This window comes from Drosophila takahashii, chromosome 3L (assembly GCF_030179915.1).
Source record: "Drosophila takahashii strain IR98-3 E-12201 chromosome 3L, DtakHiC1v2, whole genome shotgun sequence".
In the NCBI taxonomy this organism is placed as follows: domain Eukaryota; kingdom Metazoa; phylum Arthropoda; class Insecta; order Diptera; family Drosophilidae; genus Drosophila; species Drosophila takahashii.
The window spans coordinates 30,184,407-30,204,634 of record NC_091680.1 but is presented as its reverse complement, the minus strand read 5'-3'; the positions used below and the strand labels follow the sequence as shown (position 1 = coordinate 30,204,634).

At 38.3% G+C, this 20,228-nt stretch overlaps 1 protein-coding gene across 4 annotated transcripts in view; it reads right to left on the bottom strand.

Annotated features, from left to right (window-relative positions):
• The window catches only part of nAChRalpha4 (nicotinic acetylcholine receptor alpha4), a 510,593-nt gene that overhangs the window by 151,908 nt on the left and 338,457 nt on the right, over positions 1–20,228 (bottom strand). The window contains exon 1 of one of the 4 annotated variants that reach the window (XM_070215896.1): positions 8,429–8,508. The exons of the other annotated variants lie outside the window; for them this stretch is intronic. The gene's annotated coding sequence lies outside the window, so the exon portion shown is untranslated. Of the gene's footprint in view, positions 1–8,428; positions 8,509–20,228 lie in introns of those variants that run through there. 4 annotated transcript variants of the gene reach the window in all.

Sequence of the window (20,228 nt, the reverse complement as noted above, 5' to 3'; positions counted from 1 at the left end):
GCCATGTCCGTCTGTCTGTCCGTCTGTACGACCGCTAAGATCTCGGAAACTACAAAAGCTAGAAGAAGAATTTTCCATATTTATACCCGTTACTCGTAGAGTAAAAGGGTAAATTGTATTCGTGCAAAAGTATGTAACAGCTAGAAGGAAGCATTTCCGACCCTATAAAGTATATATATTCTTGATCAGGGTCACTAGCCGAGTCGATCTAGCCATGTCCGTCTGTCTGTCCGTCAGTATGAACGCTGAGATCTCGGAAGCTATACAAGCTAAAGGATTGGTATTTGGCATAAATATTCTTGGAGTTCCTACGCAGCGCAAGTTCAAAAAGGTGCAACGCCACCTCTAACGCCCAAAAATCCCTTATATACGATTTTAAAAATTTAAATATTTTGAAAAAGTAAAAATGCAGTTTTATTGTGTTTATCAATACGTATGGTCAAATCGGACCATTCGTTTAAAAGTTATGCGTGATCAAAGTTTTCTATCTCCATCTCCCTCGAACTCCCTTTACCTGATTAACGGGTATCTGATAGTCGGGGCACATGACTACAACGTTTTCTTTTATTTTGTTTATATTTTAGATCTTTATAGCCTCTTCCTATAGAGTCTATCCGTGTGAAACGGTTGGACTTTTGAGAAATGTAAGACTCGTGTTCCCACAGAGCACATCCATTATCCAATAACAGCTGACTTGAAGAGCAGTTGCTCATCTCAACATTTACGAAGGTGGATTTCAACTCGGCAAAACTCTTAAAATTGCGTTCTCTTAATCTTATTGTAGAATAACACAGACCGACAGTGTTTTTGGTGCAGCCCTATGGGCATTAAATTGTGTTTATATACAAGTATATAATCATATCTGCATACTTAGTTTTCGAGTTTAACTGGTGGTATTTATGCAATCGCGGTTGGAAAAAAGTAGCAACATTTAATGTTTTGATTTAAAATATCTTCGAGGGTCTGTGCTCATTTGTAAAAAAAAACCTTTGCCAAAATACTGCTAAGATGCCCTGCTACATATTTGCATTAAAGGTTCCATCATGGTTTGAGTCAACCAACTTTATGCGGTGAACAGGCTTAAAAAGTACAAGGAAAAATATGTGCCCTAAAATATTTGACAGGCATCTGTCTAGACAACGATTTTAATTTAGCAACTTTGCATCAAGCAACAACAGCGCAACGTGTAAAAAAGGGAAAGCACTATTCCTGCTCTCCCGTGTTCGTATTGCTGTTCTCTTCTTACACGTTGCGCTGTTGTTGCATGATGTAAAGTTGCCAAACCAAAATCGTTGTCTTTACTAGTAGGTCTTGCAAATACAAAAATTTTATTTTGGTAAGAATTGATAAGGCAATATAAGGATAATTTTTTCATTCGGAAATCGCGTGTATTCCGGCGTAAAGAATTTTTTAAATTAAAAATTAACTTAAAAAATAATTAATTTAAAAAAAAAATTTGTATACCCTTGCAGAGGGTATTATGATTTCAGTCAGAAGTTTGCAACGCAGTGAAGGAGACGTTTCCGACCCCATAAAGTATATATATTCTTGATCAGCATCACAAGACGAGTCGATCTAGCCATGTCCGTCTGTCCGTCCGTCTGTCCATCTGTCCGTCCGTCTGTCCGTCCGTTTCTACGCAAACTAGTCTCTCAGTTTTAAAGCTATCGGGATGAAACTTTTGTAAAAGTCGTATTTCTATTGCAGGTAGTATATATGTCGGAACCAACCGGATCGAACAACTATATCTTATAGCTCCCATAGGAAGGATCAAAAAAAAAAACGTAAAAAAATTCTAGCTCCGGTGTTTTTTGAAATTTTACCTTCTACTCTTGGGAATATTTTTTTTTATATATTTCTGAATTTCGGATTTTTTGTTTTTTAAATCGGATCACTATATCATATAGCTGCCATAGGAACGGTCGAAAAATTAAATGGAAATTAATGGGAAAAAAATTATATCTTTGTTGGTTTTTATTACTTTCCCTTCTACTCTGGGATATGACTATTTTGAAATATTTCCGAATTTCGATTTTAATTTTTTAAAGATCGAACTACTATATCATATAGCTGTGATAGAAACGATCGAAAAATTAATGTGAAATAATAGGAAATTTAACATTTTTGCGATTTGTATATTAATAGAATGAGCTGCAAGGGTATATAAGCTTCGGCTTGCCGAAGCTAGCTTCCTTTCTTGTTTTTTAATATTTTTCTGAAAGATATTAAGATGTCTCACAAAGTTGCATTGCAAATATTAAAAAAACTCAAACGAGTCTCACGTGCTGCGTAACTGAAAAATCGGAGCTAATTTACAAAAATATTTTTTTAAAATAAACGGTAAGACTTAAAAAAAAACGAGGACGGAAGCTAACTTCGGCAAGCCGAAGTTTTAATGCCCTTGCAGATTTCACGAATGAAAACTTGACTAAAATAGCAACATGAATTAATAAAAAACCAAATATTCTATAATTGAAAAAAATAAAAATTTAAATTTTTTCACCCTATTGTTCCTGTGGGATCTAAATAATATTGACGTCCGATCGGCACGCGCTTTTACCCTGATCAAGGTACGCACAAAAAAATACGATTTGGAAATTTGCGCGAAATAACCTGAAAAACGTAATATTTTGACCGATTTCACCCTATTGTTCCTATGGGAGCTATAAGATATAGACGTCCGATCGGCACGCGCTTTTACCCTGATCAAGGTATGCGTAAAAGAAGAAGATTCATGTCAAAAGCTCTTACACTGAGCGAAATATCTTCATCTTGTGAAAGCTAAATCCGATTGTTCCTATGGGAGCTATAGGATATAGACGTCCGATCGGGTCGGCTTTCAAACTTGATCTGCGTACACATGTTTTAGGACGACTGTGAAAGTTTCAAGGCGCTAGCTTTTAAACTGAGCTCGCAAACGGTATTGAAACAAACATACAGACGGACAGACGGACAGACGGACGGACGGACAGACGGACATGGCTATATCGACTCCCCTATTGATCCTGATCAAGAATATATATATACTTTATGGGGTCGGAAAGGTCTCCTTCACTGCGTTACAAACTTCTGACCAAAATTATAATAAAAACCGTATAAAAATAAAAACCGATCCTTATATTTCAATCCTCTATCGAAAAAAAAAGTTTCGATTGATTCTGAGATTTGACCCAAATTGGCCTGTCACGTTTCACGTGGAATAAGCCATATCCCAGAGTAGAAGAGAATATAATAAAAACCAAAGAAGCAAATATTTTTTTCTTACTTTCCCATTAATTTTAATACAGTTGTCAGATTTTTAAAATATTTAATTCGAAACGCAGAAATATTTAAAAAGCAAGAAGGGAAGATAGCTTCGGCAAGCCGAAGCTTATATACCCTTGCAGATAATTCTATTAATTTACAAATCGCAAAAATGTTAAATTTCCTATTATTTCACATTAATTATTCGATCGATTCCATGTCAGCTATATTATATAGTAGTTCGATCTTTTTATACCCTTGTAGAGGGTATTATAATTTCAGTCAGATGTTTGCAACGCAGTGAAGGAGACGTTTCCGACCACATAAAGTATATATATTCTTGATCAGCATCACAAGACGAGTCGATCTAGCCATGTCCGTCTGTCCGTCTGTCCGTCCGTCTGTCCGTCCGTCTGTCCGTCCGTCTGTCCGTCCGTCTGTCCGTCCGTCTGTCCGTCCGTCTGTCCGTCCGTCTGTCCGTCCGTTTCTACGCAAACTAGTCTCTCAGTTTTAAAGCTATCGGGATGAAACTTTCGTAAAAGTCGTATTTCTATTGCAGGTAGTATATATGTCGGAACCAACCGGATCGGACAACTATATCTTATAGCTCCCATAGGAAGGATCAAAAAAAAAAACGTAAAAAAATTCTAGCTCCGGTGTTTTTTGAAATTTTACCTTAGACTCTTGGGAATAGTTTTTTTTTTATATATTTCTGAATTTCGATTTTTTTGTTTTTTAAATCGGATCACTATATCATATAGCTGCCATAGGAACGGTCGAAAAATTAAATGGAAATTAATGGGAAAAAAATTATATCTTTGTTGGTTTTTATTACATTCCCTTCTACTCTGGGATATGACTATTTTGAAATATTTCCGAATTTCGATTTTAATTTTTAAAAGATCGAACTACTATATCATATAGCTGTGGTAGAAACGATCAAAAAATTAATGTGAAATAATAAGAAATTTAACATTTTTGCGATTTGTATATTAATAGAATGATCTGCAAGGGTATATAAGCTTCGGCTTGCCGAAGCTAGCTTCCTTTCTTGTTAAAAATTAAAATCGAAATTCGGAAATATTTAAAAATAGTTATATCCCAGAGTAGAAGAGAATGTAAAAAAAAACAAACAAATTTAATTTGTTTTCCTATCAATTTCCATTTAATTTTTCTACCGTTCCTATGCCAGCTATATAATATAGTGATCCGATTTTAAATATTTAATTCGAAATTCAGAAATATATAAAAAATAGTATTCTCAAGAGTAGGAGGTAATATTTGAAAAAAAAACACCGAAGCTAGAATTTTCTTAACTTTTTTCTCCGATCCTTCCGGTCGGCTCTGACTCTGACTCTGACTACCTGCAATAGGAAGAAGACTTTTGGGAAAGTTTCAAGCCGATAGTTTCAAAACTGAGAGACTATTTTGCGTAGAAACGGACAGACAGACGGACGGACATCGTCTCGTGATGCTGATCAAGAATATTATAGTTTATGGGGTCGGAAACGTCTCCTTCACTGCCTTGCAAACTTCTGACTGAAATCATAATACCCTCTGCAAGGGTAAAAAAGTGAAATATTACGAGCAGATGCCACTTTTTATACCCGTTTCTCGTAGAGTAAAAGGGTATATTGTATTCGTGCAAAAGTATGTAACAGGGAGAAGGAAGCATTTCCGACCTTATAAAATATATATATTTTTAATCAGGGTCACTAGCCGAGTCGATCTAGCCATGTCCGTCTGTCTGTCTGTCCGTCCGGATGAACGCTGAGATCTCGGAAACTACAAAAGCTAGAAGGTTGAGATTTCCCATACATATTCTTGGGCTTCCTATAGAGCGCAAGTTTAGTTTAGCCAGGCGCCACGCCCCCCCTAACGCCCACTGTCGCCCACTAACGATTTTACAATGTGTCTGGCCCCCACAATTGCAATTTTGTTGTTTATATTTATACCCATCGAAATGTAGAAGACATTTTTCGAATCGGACCATTTATTAAAAAGTTATGCGCAATCAAAATTGTATATATCTATCTCCCTCGCACTCCCTTTAGTTGAGTGACGGGAATTAGATAGTCGGGACACCAACCCGACTATAGCGTTCTCTCTTGTTATACCCTTGCAGAGGGTAATTTAATTTTGGTCAGAAGCTTGTAACACAGTGAAGGAGACGTTTCCGACCCCATAAAGTATATATATTCTTGATCAGGATCAATAAGGGAGTCGATATAGCCATGTTCGTCTGTCCGTCTGTCCGTCCGTCCGTCTGTCCGTCTGTATGTCTGTTTCAATACCGTTTGCGAGCTCAGCTTAAAAGCTAGCGACTTAAAACTTTCAAAACATGTGTACGCAGATCAAGTTTAAAAACCGACCCGATCGGACGTCTATATCCTATAGCTCCCATAGGAACAATCGGATATAGCTTTCGCAAAATGATGATATTTCGCTCAGTGTAAGAGGTTTTGACATGAATCTTCTTCTTTTACGCATACCTTGATCAGGGTAAAAACACGTGCCGATCGGACGTCTATATCTCATAGCTCACAATAGGGTGAAAATTTTTTAATTTTTTTTTTTTAAATTATAGAATATTTTGTTGTTTATTAATTCATGTTTCTATTCTAGTCAAGTTTTCATTCGTGAAATCTTCAAGGGTATTAAAACTTCGGGTTGCCGAAGTTAGCTTCCGTCCTCGTTATACCCTTGCAGAGTCTTCCATTATCCATTGCAGGTAGTATATAAGTCGGAACGAGCCGGATCGGACAACTATATCATATAGCTCCCATAGGAATAATCGGAAAACAAAATTTAAAAAAAATTATATCTGCGGTGTTTTTAAACCTCTAACTTCCTACTTTTGGAAATGCCATTTTTTATCTAATTCTGAATTTCGAATAAATTTTTTTTCAAAATCGGACGACTATATCATATAGCTGCCATAGGAACGATCGGAAAATTAATGGGAGTATAATAGGAAATAAATTATTGCTTCGTTAATTTTTATCGTATTCTTTTCTACTCTGAGATATGACTTTTTTTTTTAAATGTTTTCGAATTTCGATTTTAATTTAATCAATATCGAACTACTATATCATATAGCTGCCATAGGAACGATCGGATAATTTGAACCTTTTGCAGCCAGGTTTATCACTTGACTTGTCTTTTTCCATAAATTACATTTTTAAGGTTGATGAAAGAAAAAATGAGTGTCCGATTATGCGTGGGGTTCACTGTACCTGCAGTGTGCCGAATTAGAATTTTTCACAACATTGTCTAACTGATTATAATCAGATTTCGTGTTTTCTTTCTAACGCCAAAATATTGCAAAAGTGTGATGATAGTGCCAAAATAGGTATGAGAATAAATATTGGAAGCAATGTGCTTTGCAATAAAGTTGGTACTGTGCACTTCAAAAACTTAAAAAAACTAGGGTAGCCGGGTTGTAGAAAAAGTCCCACAAAACTACTTGAAATCTAGTTTTTCCTTTCTTTGACACTGTTGCACCACCTATAAAATTATGATTTTTTTTTATTAATTCAATGGTTAAAAGACACAGGCACTGTAAAAAATTGGTGAGGTTGCCAAAACTTGAAAGTGGTCAAACATTTTTTAGAAAATTTTAGTCGCGGTTTTCTGCACTTTTAAAAGTCTTAAAAATTCCAATCTTCTTTAACGAGGAAATATTTCTCATCACAAATTTTCAGTTAAGCGTTTCCGTTGGTCAGATATAAGATTAAATACATTTTTGGATTGCAGACGATTACTCCTCAGCCGAATGTCCAATAGCTTTGAAAATTGGTTTCCATACTCTCCTTCTAATTACTTACCATCGCTGATTCAAAATTTTTTAAAATCGCTGGGGGCCGTTTTAGTTTTTGTGTAACAAAAGTGCCGTTTTGGTTTCAATTGTAGGCAAAAGGAAGGGTTCTCCACATTTGCTGCGTTAAACAAAGTTCTGTACGGTAAGTGTTAAAGATTGTTGATGTAAATTTGTCCATTTCGTCTAACAAAATTTTAAAACTTTATATTTTGCAGAATCTCAGGGAAGGGTATAGGCACGAAGACTTTTTAAATTCTATTTTTAAATTCAGAAGTGAAAAGGGAGCGCTTCATCGGATAGCACCCACCGTGTCCCGATTTGGTGTAAAAAGGAAGCGAGAAGTTCATCGATCAAGCACGCATGCATCGGTGCTTTGAATGATATCCATCACCCCTTCTGGATGCGTTCCACTTCCGACTGGGAAGTTACTATATGTGTAGTTTGCGGACCGCATAAGTTGTGTCATTCTTCCCTCGGCGAACTTAGTTCACTTTAAAGCGTCATAAGTTCGCCATTCTAAATTTTGGCGATTAATTTTGACTAATTTTGAAACGACTTTATTTCGCGCAAACTTACGTCGTTTGGCAGCAAAATAATTTCTCAACTGGCGAAATTATGTCGTTTTTTCCTCGGCGTACTTATGTCACTTTAAAGCGACATAAGGCCGCAGCCAGTAGTTTTTATTAAACAACTTTTTAAACGACATAATTTCGCCAGAAAATGTACTGGGCAGAATTATGTCGACGGAATTAAGTCGCTACACTGATAAAAAATGCAATAGTAAATTTAAATATCCGCCTATTGAATCAAAAATCTCAAATTTGGTATTAAAATTTAATACAAAAAAACAGGGATCGTAAATAAGAGTTAACCTATTCAAAAAAATTGACAAATAACTCTAATTCTCCACTCTTTATTATAAAAGTTGACAAATAACTCTTACGCTTCAATTTTTATTATAAAAATCAACAAATAAGAGTTATTTGTCAACTTTAATAATAAAAATTGAAAATAAAGATTGAATTGAAATAACTCTTGAGCTGAGGAGTGCATTGGTTTAAAATTTATGTATGTAATCTACGATTGAATACCTTTCTGTTGATATGCCATTTGACCTTAGAAAATTTTTTCTAATTTTATAAAACTAATGTGTTTATTTAACAGGAGTGTACAAAACTGAAAGAAGAGGATGATTCGAATTTTTTAAACGACTTTTTAAATTCAATTGATGTAGCAAGCAATGAAAAATCCGACAACGAGGTTGATCCTCTGCTTAAATTGTCGATTACGGAAATAAACAATCCCTTACCTTTAAGCCGAATTAAAATCGGACATAATGGAGTATTGGGAAGGAAAAAATATTACCTATCCACACTTATACCGACTGGCAAAAATTGTACATTGCGTTCCTGCTACTCAGGTCTCCGTAGAACGCTCTTTTTCGGCCCAAAAATTAGTGCTGTCGGATTTAAGATGCAATCTCTCGTCGGAATCAATCAAAAACCTATTGTTTCTAAAATTAAAGAAATAGATCGCGGATTATGTGTGTATTGAAATGCAATTTACTTTACCCGTTTTTGTAATTATATGTCGCCTGTCATGCACGCCATGCTTAACTTTTATTTTTCTTATGGTACTATTTTTCTTTGGTACATTATAAAAAATATTCTGGGGACCCCTCAGTTCAAGAGTTATTTCAATTCAATCATTATTTTCAATTTTTAATATAAAAGTTGACAATTAACTCTTATTTGTTGATTTTTATAATAAAAATTGAAGCGTAAGAGTTATTTGTCAACTTTTATAATAAAAATTGGAGAATTAGAGTTATTTGTCAAATTTTTTGAATAGGTTAACTCTTATTTACGATCCCTGCAAACAACGAATTAAATACGAAACATATTAAAATGCTTAGTTTAATATTAAAATAATTAATTCCAAAAAGTTCATATTAAATTTAAAAGTATTCTATTTATTGTTAATATTTTCAGAACTAAAAATTGAAATTAAAAGTGTTTCATATTAATTTTACCTATTCAAAATATTTTATTTAAAAGTTTTTATGATATAACTAGCAATACCCGAAGCGACGTTGTCCGCTACTATTAGCAAAGCATTTGTTGCTGATTTTTACATAAATTCAAATTCAAATTAATATCAGAGTAAAATCCCGCGTAACCTTAACTAAACAGTAAACCCACCTAAAACGCACTAATTTTCTAATCCTTCTAACCATAACATACCTAACCTTAACACCGCATTAACCCTAATATTACCTCACCTTAACCCCACCTATTTTATTCTAACCCTTGGCACACTTTTTTAGCACCTTAATGCTTTTTTCACTGTTTCCTAGTCTTAACCCACCTTAGCACCAGTTTTTCCTCTTCTTAGCTAACCTAACTTTAGTCTCACCTGAAAACAAATTTTCCTTACTATACTTACTTACTTTAACTTCACTTTTTCTTAGTAAAACTTTTTTGTCACCTTGACCCAAACGAACCTTACCTTTCTTACCTTCACCCTTTCTTTACATTACTTTTACCTTAATCTACCTAATACCTCCTTAATCGCAACTTAACCCCGCACTAACCTCACCTTATTCCCACCGTCACTGCACAGTTCTGGTAGCCTACATATATAATTTTTGTTAGCTTAGCGAATGCAGAGAAAAACTCTTACTCTCTTTTACCGTTTATTTCGAACAGATCTGTTATGTATTTGCCACGGCCAGAGTTGGCAGCCCTGATCTTGGCATTAGGCCGTACTCGTAACTGCGTACACACTCCAGCTGGCGTTAAGCGATAAGCTTTCCAGCAGTTCCCGATACTCACTTCCATAGAACACATCTATTATGTAATACTCGCAGTTAAATAAACTATACTTACAATCTATTAACACACAATCTATTAACACACGCTCCCCAAAATATTAAATTGGCGACGAGGATGGGATGCACAGTCGTATGTTGTTAGAAAAATATAGTTACAGCAGTTGTGCAAGTCTAAGAAAATTGCGTAGCATTCGCTGGCACAACGTGGTCGCAAACCAACGGTAAAATTCGGCAGATACGGTACTTGGACCGCAGCACGTGCCATACCGTCCATTCTGCTACCGGCGGCTTGTGCGCTGCGAGTAAATGGATGAATCTGGTGATCAAGAAGCTAGAAGCTCCGCCACCGACCAACCCCTTCTTAGTGAAGACAAGAAGGAAGCCCGTTTTCAAGAGCCAATCAACACGCTACATTACGCAATGGCAAGTGTTGGAAGCTTGGAACCATTCGACGTGGAGCAACCACAAAAATGGACAACGTACATGGAACGTTTCAAGCTCTACGTTTTGGCCAACGGAGTCACAGATGAGGCTAGGGAAAAGGCGGCTTTCCTCACATTGGCTGGACCCAGCCTTTTCGATCTGTTGACTTCCTTGGCCTCACCGAAACAGATAAGTGAACTTAAGCTGAAAGAAATCTATGATATATTAACCGGTCATTTGTCACCCAGACCCTCCGTGATCGCCGCATTCTATCAATTTCACAAGAGAGATCAGCAACCAGGTGAAACAGTCAGCAGTTACATTGCCGCGCTACGGGCGTTGGCCGTAGACTGTCAATTCGGTGCGGCGTTGGACCGCATGCTAAGGGACCGTTTCGTGTGCGGCATGAAGGACGAGGGACTGCAGCGAGCTTTCCTTGCGGAGACGGAGCTCTCCGTTCAGCGTGCTGTGGACCGCGCATCGACCAGTGAAGCCGCAGCAGCAAGCGCGTTGGCCATCCGACATTCCAACGAGGCAGTACAAGCCATTAAGTCATCACCGTCGTCCAACTTCAGAAGGCCGAACACGCACCCAGGCCCGGGGAACGGACCCAAATGTGGCGGCTGCGGGGCTCAGCACAGCCGCGCACAGTGTCCATACCGGGATGCGGTTTGTCACGGTTGCGGCCGCAAGGGACACATAGTGCGAGTGTGTCGCCGATCAGCTGGATCGGAAACTCCAGTTGCGAACTCAAGTTTTGCCCCGGAAAAGTACAACCGTCCGCGGACATCGATCAACCAGGTGGTACCTTTGATCGAACAGAAAAAAGCTGTATCCATAATCATGAACGGACGCGAATGTTCTTTCGAAGTCGACTCCGGGTCCCCGGTGACCATCATGTCGGAGTCATCGTTTAACCGTATCTGGCCTAATGAGAAGCCGGCCCTGTCCAAGTGTAACTTGGAATTCAACGATTATCAACGGAACCCTATTCCGATCAGAGGAATTATAGATGTGTCAATAGTCTACAACGGCCGTAGGATTGATAGTCTACCGATCATTATTGCTGAGGTAAACAGCTCGAATCTCGTTGGACGCAATTGGTTCAACGCAATGGGTATACGAATCGAGGGAGTATACGCCATCAACCACCGCAACAACATCGACGAAATTTTGGATAAGTACGCTCACTTATTCTCATCGAAACTCGGCCGTTATACGGGTCCGCCGGTTTCACTCCACATAAATCCAGATGTCCCACCCATCAAATTGGGACCACGGCGAATACCTTTTGCCATAAAGCACATGGTAGAAGAAGAAATTGATCGTTTATGTGAGCAAGGCATATTGGAACCAGTAGAATACAGTGATTGGGCAACACCTTTAGTGCCCGTAATAAAAAAGGATGGCTCAATCCGCATCTGCGGCGATTACAAGTCGACACTTAATCAAGCCATCAAACCCCATTGTCATCGGATACCAGCAGTCAGCACGCTGTTGGCATCTATAGAGGGCGGATCTATCTTCGCCAAGATCGATTTGGCACAGGCCTATCAGCAGCTTGCGGTAGACAACAAATCCGCGATGCTACAGACGCTGTCGACACACAAAGGCGCGTTTAAAGTAAACAGATTACAATTTGGAATCTCAGCAGCTCCGGGCATCTTCCAGAGTTTTATCGAGAGCACCCTACAACATATTCCTGGGGTACTACCCTATTTTGACGACATAGTGGTTATGGGGAAATCAGAGGAACAACTCGCTCAGAGACTGGAAGATGTACTAGACCGACTTGACAAAGCCGGTCTTCGACTCCGAAAAGACAAGTGCAAATTTGGTGTATCATCCGTGCAGTTCCTGGGATTCCAAATAGATGATATGGGCATACGCCCATCAATTGAAAAAGTAAAGGCGATCTCAGAAGCCCCAGCACCGAAGGACAAGAAGCAACTACAGGCGTTCCTGGGCTTACTAAATTTTTACCACGTTTTCTTGCCGCAAAAGGCAACAGTAGCGGAACCATTACACCGTTTACTAGACAAAAATGCACATTGGAATTGGCGGAAAGAACACGACGTGGCTTTCCGAGAATTAAAACGGCTCGTGACATCAGACGACCTGCTAGTCCACTACGATCCAAAGTCACAATTAGTACTAGCATGCGACGCATCGCCCTACGGAATAGGGGCAGTCCTCAGCCACAAGAACGCAGATGGGTCGGAAAACCCCATTGCGTTTTACTCTAGAACACTCTCTAAAGCCGAGCGTGGATACGCGCAAATTGACAGAGAAGCTGTTGCGCTCATCGCGGGAGTTAAAAAATTTCACGACTACGTATACGGTCGTCAGTTCACTCTAATAACCGACCATCGCCCACTGTTGGGAATCTTCGCGAGAGGCAAGCCAGTCCCAACAGTAATTTCCGACACCATGTTGCGCCGCTCCATTTTCTTAAACGCTTATAATTTTGAACTGTTACACCGAGAAGGAAAGAAAATGGGCAATGCAGATTTCTTAAGCCGTTGTCCGGTAGAACCACCATTATCGAAAAAAGGACCCCAAGAGATTTTGATGTTGGAAATCTCGGCAAAATCATTGGTTAGCGCACAACAAATCGCGTCACAAACGGCCAAAGACCCCATACTCTCCAAAGTTTTGAACTGGGTGTTAAGGGGATGGTCAGGCCAACAATTGGATAAAGAAAAACAATTGCATCAGTTCTACATCCGACGGAACGAGCTCTCTGCCATAAGAGGAGTTCTGGTATGGGGGAATAGAGCGGTGATTCCACCAAAACTTCGCGAATCAATTCTACAAGCCCTTCATGCCCCACATCCCGGCATTGTAAAGATGAAGTCAATAGCGCGCAGCTACGTATGGTGGCCCAACATGGATGACGACATCGAAGTCGTGGTTAAAAAATGTGGGGTTTGTCAGCAAAACCGTAACGAAGAACCTAAAACCGAAACTCACCACTGGGAACCAGCAAGAGGACCTTGGTCGCGCCTACACATAGATCATGCCGGTCCATTCCAAGGGAGAACATATTTTTTAGTCGTCGACTCATTCTCTAAATGGCTAGAGGTCGCAGTAGTTCCTTCAACAGCGGCGGGACCGGCTGTCAAGTTCCTCACGCAACTATCAGCCACCCATGGGTTACCCGACGAGATTGTATCAGACAACGGTACAGCGTTCACATCCGCCGAATTTAAAGAATTTACGGACAATAATCTTATCAGACACATTCGCTCGGCCCCATTCCATCCGGCTACCAACGGTCAAGCGGAACGAATGGTGCAGTCCACAAAGAACTACTTACGGAAGGCTGACCAGAAAACAAACATTGACTTGATTCTGGCCAGATATTTATTTAATCAGCATACCACACCACATTCTACTACTAATCGCACTCCGGCAGAATTGCTTATGAACCGGCAACTTAAGACGTACTTCGACAAACTGCAACCTCAAGAGATACGTTTTGGAAAGGATACCAGTTCTACGAATTCCAAACATTTCATTCCAGGCGATTCGGTTTGGGTACGAAACTACGCTACGGGACCGAAGTGGATAACCGGTCAAATCGGAGTCCAAACAGGACCAATCTCGTATACCGTGCGATTGGAAGACGATCGCGTAATCAGAAGGCATCAGGATCAACTTCGTAGTCGTTTACCACAATCTAACCAGCCTACCGAAGATGAGGATAACCCCGGGGCGACCGATCCAGGGGAGCCAGTTGTAACGGACTCCCAGACGCAGAAAGACAGTGGTGAAAAGGACCCCTACGACGATTGTGAAGATCTTCAATCGGAATCTCCACCAGTTCGTAGGTCACATCGACACAGGAAGCCTACGGAATTTTATAGTTCCTCAACTGGGTCTTAAGGGGTGTTATGTATTTGCCACGGCCAGAGTTGGCAGCCCTGATCTTGGCATTAGGCCGTACTCGTAACTGCGTACACACTCCAGCTGGCGTTAAGCGATAAGCTTTCCAGCAGTTCCCGATACTCACTTCCATAGAACACATCTATTATGTAATACTCGCAGTTAAATAAACTATACTTACAATCTATTAACACACAATCTATTAACACACGCTCCCCAAAATATTAAAAGATCTAACCCCCAAAAACCTTAAAAACATAAAAAAGAATATATGGGCACTTCCAAAATGTCGCTCGGGACATTTGCACACCTTTAAAGTTGAAAAAAAATTGTAAAACAATAGATTTAAATTTTAATTATGGGCTTTTCCTTTCACTCTTCCCAAGCTCTATTTTTGGTAAAAATCTTGATTTTGTACCACTTTTAGTTTTTAAGATATCGGTAAAAAACTGCCGTATTCGCTCGGGACAAAAATAGAAGTGGATTTCGGGGAAGTTCATACAACACCAGAAATTAGCTAATTCTGATGGAATATTTGAATGCGATTTTTTTTAGAATGTCGTTCAAACATGTCGCTATGAAATGGTTTTGGTTTTACTCAAAAATTCTTTGCCGTTTTTTTTTTATGCAGTTTCAACCACATTCGCTCGGGACATGTCGCTCGGGACATTTTTTCCGACTGTTTTGTAAAGCGGATTTCTTTACCTCTATCTCTCAATTGCTGGATGTTTTGCTTTTAACTTAATAGTTTAGCATGTGAATGAAGCATTCAGTACAGAAAAATGTCACATATTAGCATTCCTATAGGATAAATTTACAACAGAAGACAGGTCCAAAAAATAACAAAAAAAATAGCCAAAAACTGATTTTTGCGTATATTGGTGGGGTTTGTCATAAAAATAATCAAACTATACTCCAAATTTGTAGTTAAGCTCAGTATCCAACTAATTAGAAACTAATATCGGGGCAAAATCATGTGGAAATATGTTTTATTCAAGTTTCAAGGTTTTTGGCTTGGTGGACTTTTTTTGGAAGTGCCCATATATAAAATAACACACAAATACCTATGAAAGGCTACGGCCAAAATGCTTTAAGCAAAAAACGGATCCGCTCGCAGGATCGGTAGGTAAACAAAAAAGGAAGTGCCCCAATGTCGGCTGGGGATCAACAGCTGGAGTTAAATATTTCCGGAAATGAGGAAAATTAAAAAAAGCACCTAAAGCTCTAACTCTTTTAAGTGAAAATAGTAGGTGTAATTTTGGAGACGAAAGTTTTTCCCTGCTCTCCCCTTGAAACCCAATCCAAAATTTTTTTAAAATCAAAACAAAAATTCCTTCTGCATTTAATGGGTTGGCTACGCACTTTGACTTTGAATTGCATCTATTAGATAATCCGTTCTGGTATCCAAATAGTACAAATTTTTCTAAGCCAGAAAAAAAAAACATTGGCCGCCTCTCTTTCGCTTCAAATGACTTTCTCTCTGCTCACTACTCTCTCGCTCTGCTTTTGCTGACGTTCGTGAGTGCTGCGAAAAACAAAAACAACGTGCTGCCAAAGAGGCCCCCGCAACCCCCTCAAACAAAAAGGATCATATAAAATCAACCGTGGGTCCAAAAAAAAAAAAATACCTTACTAATTGTATGGCATAGCTCCACACTTTAAAACAAAAACGGATGCGATCGCATAATCGGTGCGGAAAAATTAATTAAGTGCCCCAACCGGAAGTCGGTTGAAGCTCATCTTCTGGGCTTTCGAAGATTTCCACAAGCTGAAAAAAAAATATCAACTTGTTTGGTTGAAAACGGTGGGAATGGTTGATGTTTTAATCAACCAATTTTGCATTTTTCGAGAGTCCTGGGAGTCCTTAGGAGCCGAATTTTAAAAAATCCTTTCTTAGTGCACACCTCCTCTAACACACGATTCAGACCCAATTTTTTCCAGAATTTTAGGTCTTATGGTTTGGGCTGGGGGAACATGACGCAAATCGACGTCTACTCTTTTATAGTAATACTCGATTATTATTAAAGGTTTTATATGTTTGGATTAAAAACTTAAGCAATTTATCCGAAATATGAACTCTAACTCTCTCTTTAATTTAAATATTAAACACTTTAGAAATGATTAAGGAATGTATCGAAAAGAAACTGCACACTTTTTAACTCAAATTTCTCGAAGAGCTAGCTTTCGATCTGGCTGGGAAATGCACCGTTTGAAACATATTCTATTTTCACTATCTATCCTTTACTTTCGACAATGCCTCGAACCGAAGAGCAAGTTCGCCAAAAAATTGTGGACAATTACTGCAACGAAAAAGGTGTTTTGTACAAACAATTAGCTAAACGCTATAAAGTTAGTGTTTATAGTGTTAAAAACATTATAATTAATTTTTGGGAGACATGTCCTGTTAACGATTTTCCAAAAACTCGACGAAAAAATGGTCCTAAAGATGAAAGTGTTGATAAATAAGAAAGGAAGCTAGATTCGGCCAGCCGAAGCTTATATACCCTTGCAGATAATTCCTATTAATTTACAAATCGCAAAAATGTTAATTTTCCTATTATTTCTCATTAATTTTGCGTTCGTTTCAATGGCAGCTATATGATATAGTAGTTCGATTTTCGATTTCGAAATTCGAAAATATTTGAAAAGAGTTATATCCTTGAGTAGAAGAGAATACAATAAAAACCAACGAAGCAATAATTTATTTCCTATTATATTCCCATTAATTTTCCGATCGTACCTATGGCAGCTATATGATATAGTCGTCCGATTTGGAAAAAATTTTATTCGAAATTCAGAATTAGATAAAAAATTACATTTCCAAAAGAAGGATGTTATAGGTTCAAAAACACCCAAGATATAATTTTTATACCCTTGCAGAGGGTATTATGATTTCAGTCAGAAGTTTGCAACGCAGTGAAGGAGACGTTTCCGACCCCATAAAGTATATATATTCTTGATCAGCATCACAAGACGAGTCGATCTAGCCATGTCCGTCTGTCCGTCTGTCCGTCTGTCTGTTTCTACGCAAACTAGTCTCTCAGTTTTTGAGCTATCGGGACAAAACTTTCGCAAAAGTCTTCTTTCTATTACAGGTAGTATATATGTCGGAGCCGACCGATAGGAACGATCGGAAAATTAATGGAAAAGTAATAGGAAATAAATTCTAGCTTCTTTGGTTTTTATTGTATTATCTTCTACTCTAGGATATGACTCTTTTTAAATATTTCCGAATTTCAATTTTAATTTAATCAAAATCGGACGACTATATCATATAGCTGCCATAGGAACGATCGGAAAGTTAATGAGAAATATTAGAAAATTGAACATTTTTGCGATTTGGTAATTAATAGGAATGATCTGCAAGGGTATATAAGCTTCGACTGGTCGAAGCTAGCTTCCTTTCTTGTCTTTACATTATTTTTCCCGATTGTTCCTATGAGAGCTATATGATATAGTTGTCCGATCCGGCTCGTTCCGACTTATATACTACCTGCAATAGAAAGAAGACTTTTGGGAAAGTTTTATCCCGATAGCATAAAAAATGAGAGACTAGTTTGCGTAGAAACGGACGGACAGACAGACAGACGGACGGACAGACCGACATGGCTAGATCGACTCGTCTAGTGATGCTGATCAAGAATATATATACTTTATGGGGTCGGAAACGTCTCCTTCACTGCGTTGCAAACTTCTGACTGAAATCATAATACCCTCTGCAAGGGTATAAAAATTATATCTTGGGTGTTTTTGAACCTATAACATCCTTCTTTTGGAAATGTCATTTTTTATCTAATTCTGAATTTCGAATAAAATTTTTTCCAAATCGGACGACTATATCATATAGCTGCCATAGGTACGATCGGAAAATTAATGGGAATATAATAGGAAATAAATTATTGCTTCGTTGGTTTTTATTGTATTCTCTTCTACTCAAGGATATAACTCTTTTCAAATATTTTCGAATTTCGAAATCGAAAATCGAACTACTATATCATATAGCTGCCATTGAAACGAACGCAAAATTAATGAGAAATAATAGGAAAATTAACATTTTTGCGATTTGTAAATTAATAGGAATTATCTGCAAGGGTATATAAGCTTCGGCTGGCCGAATCTAGCTTCCTTTCTTATTTATCAACACTTTCATCTTTAGGACCATTTTTTCGTCGAGTTTTTGGAAAATCGTTAACAGGACATGTCTCCCAAAAATTAATTATAATGTTTTTAACACTATAAACACTAACTTTATAGCGTTTAGCTAATTGTTTGTACAAAACACCTTTTTCGTTGCAGTAATTGTCCACAATTTTTTGGCGAACTTGCTCTTCGGTTCGAGGCATTGTCGAAAGTAAAGGATAGATAGTGAAAATAGAATATGTTTCAAACGGTGCATTTCCCAGCCAGATCGAAAGCTAGCTCTTCGAGAAATTTGAGTTAAAAAGTGTGCAGTTTCTTTTCGATACATTCCTTAATCATTTCTAAAGTGTTTAATATTTAAATTAAAGAGAGAGTTAGAGTTCATATTTCGGATAAATTGCTTAAGTTTTTAATCCAAACATATAAAACCTTTAATAATAATCGAGTATTACTATAAAAGAGTAGACGTCGATTTGCGTCATGTTCCCCCAGCCCAAACCATAAGACCTAAAATTCTGGAAAAAATTGGGTCTGAATCGTGTGTTAGAGGAGGTGTGCACTAAGAAAGGATTTTTTAAAATTCGGCTCCTAAGGACTCCCAGGACTCTCGAAAAATGCAAAATTGGTTGATTAAAACATCAACCATTCCCACCGTTTTCAACCAAACAAGTTGATATTTATACCCGTTACTCGTAGAGTAAAAGGGTATACTAGATTCGTGCAAAAGTATGTAACAGCTAGAAGGAAGCGTTTCCGACCCCATAAAGTATATATATTCTTGATCAGGGTCACTAGCCGAGTCGATCTAGCCATGTCCGTCTGTCCGTCTGTCCGTCTGTCCGTCTGTCCGTCTGTCCGTCTGTCCGTCTGTATGAACGCTGAGATCTCAGAAACTACAAAAGCTAGAAGGTTGAGATTTCCCACACATATTCTTTGGCTTCCTACGCAGCGCAAGTTTATTTTAGCCGAGCGCCACGCCCCCTCTAACGCCCACAATCGCCCACTAACGATTTTAAAATGGGTCCTGCGCCCACATCTTTAAAGATTTCCGAGAAGTATAAATGCAATTTTGTTGTGTATATTTATACCTATCGAAATGTAGAAGACATTTTTCAAATCGGACCATTCATTAAAAAGTTATACGCAATCAAAAATTATATATCTATCTCCCTCGCACTCCCTTTAGCTGAGTAACGATTATTAGTCGGGACACCAACCCGACACAGCGTTCGCACTCCCTTTAGCTGAGTGACGGGTATTAGATAGTCGGGACAACAACCCGACTATAGCGTTCTCTCTTGTTTTTTTTCAGCTTGTGGAAATCTTCGAAAGCCCAGAAGATGAGCTTCAACCGACTTCCGGTTGGGGCACTTAATTAATTTTTCCGCACCGATTATGCGATCGCATCCGTTTTTGTTTTAAAGTGTGGAGCTATGCCATACAATTAGTAAGGTATTTTTTTTTTTTTGGACCCACGGTTGATTTTATATGATCCTTTTTGTTTGAGGGGGTTGCGGGGGCCTCTTTGGCAGCACGTTGTTTTTGTTTTTCGCAGCACTCACGTCTCCTTCACTGCGTTGTAAACTTCTGACTGAAATCATAATACCCTCTGCAAGGGTATAAAAAGTATTGGCCCTAATCCACAAAAATATTGAAATGTCTGATCGAGATTTGTCAAAAATAGCACATACAAGTACAAGTATGGTACAAAGAATAAAGCGGCGGCATAATTTAAATACATATAAAAACAAGAAAGGAAGCTAGCTTCGGCCAGCCGAAGCTTATATACCCTTGCAGATCATTCCTATTAATTAACAAATCGCAAAAATGTTCAATTTTCTAATATTTCTCATTAATTTTCCGATCGTTCCTATGGCAGCT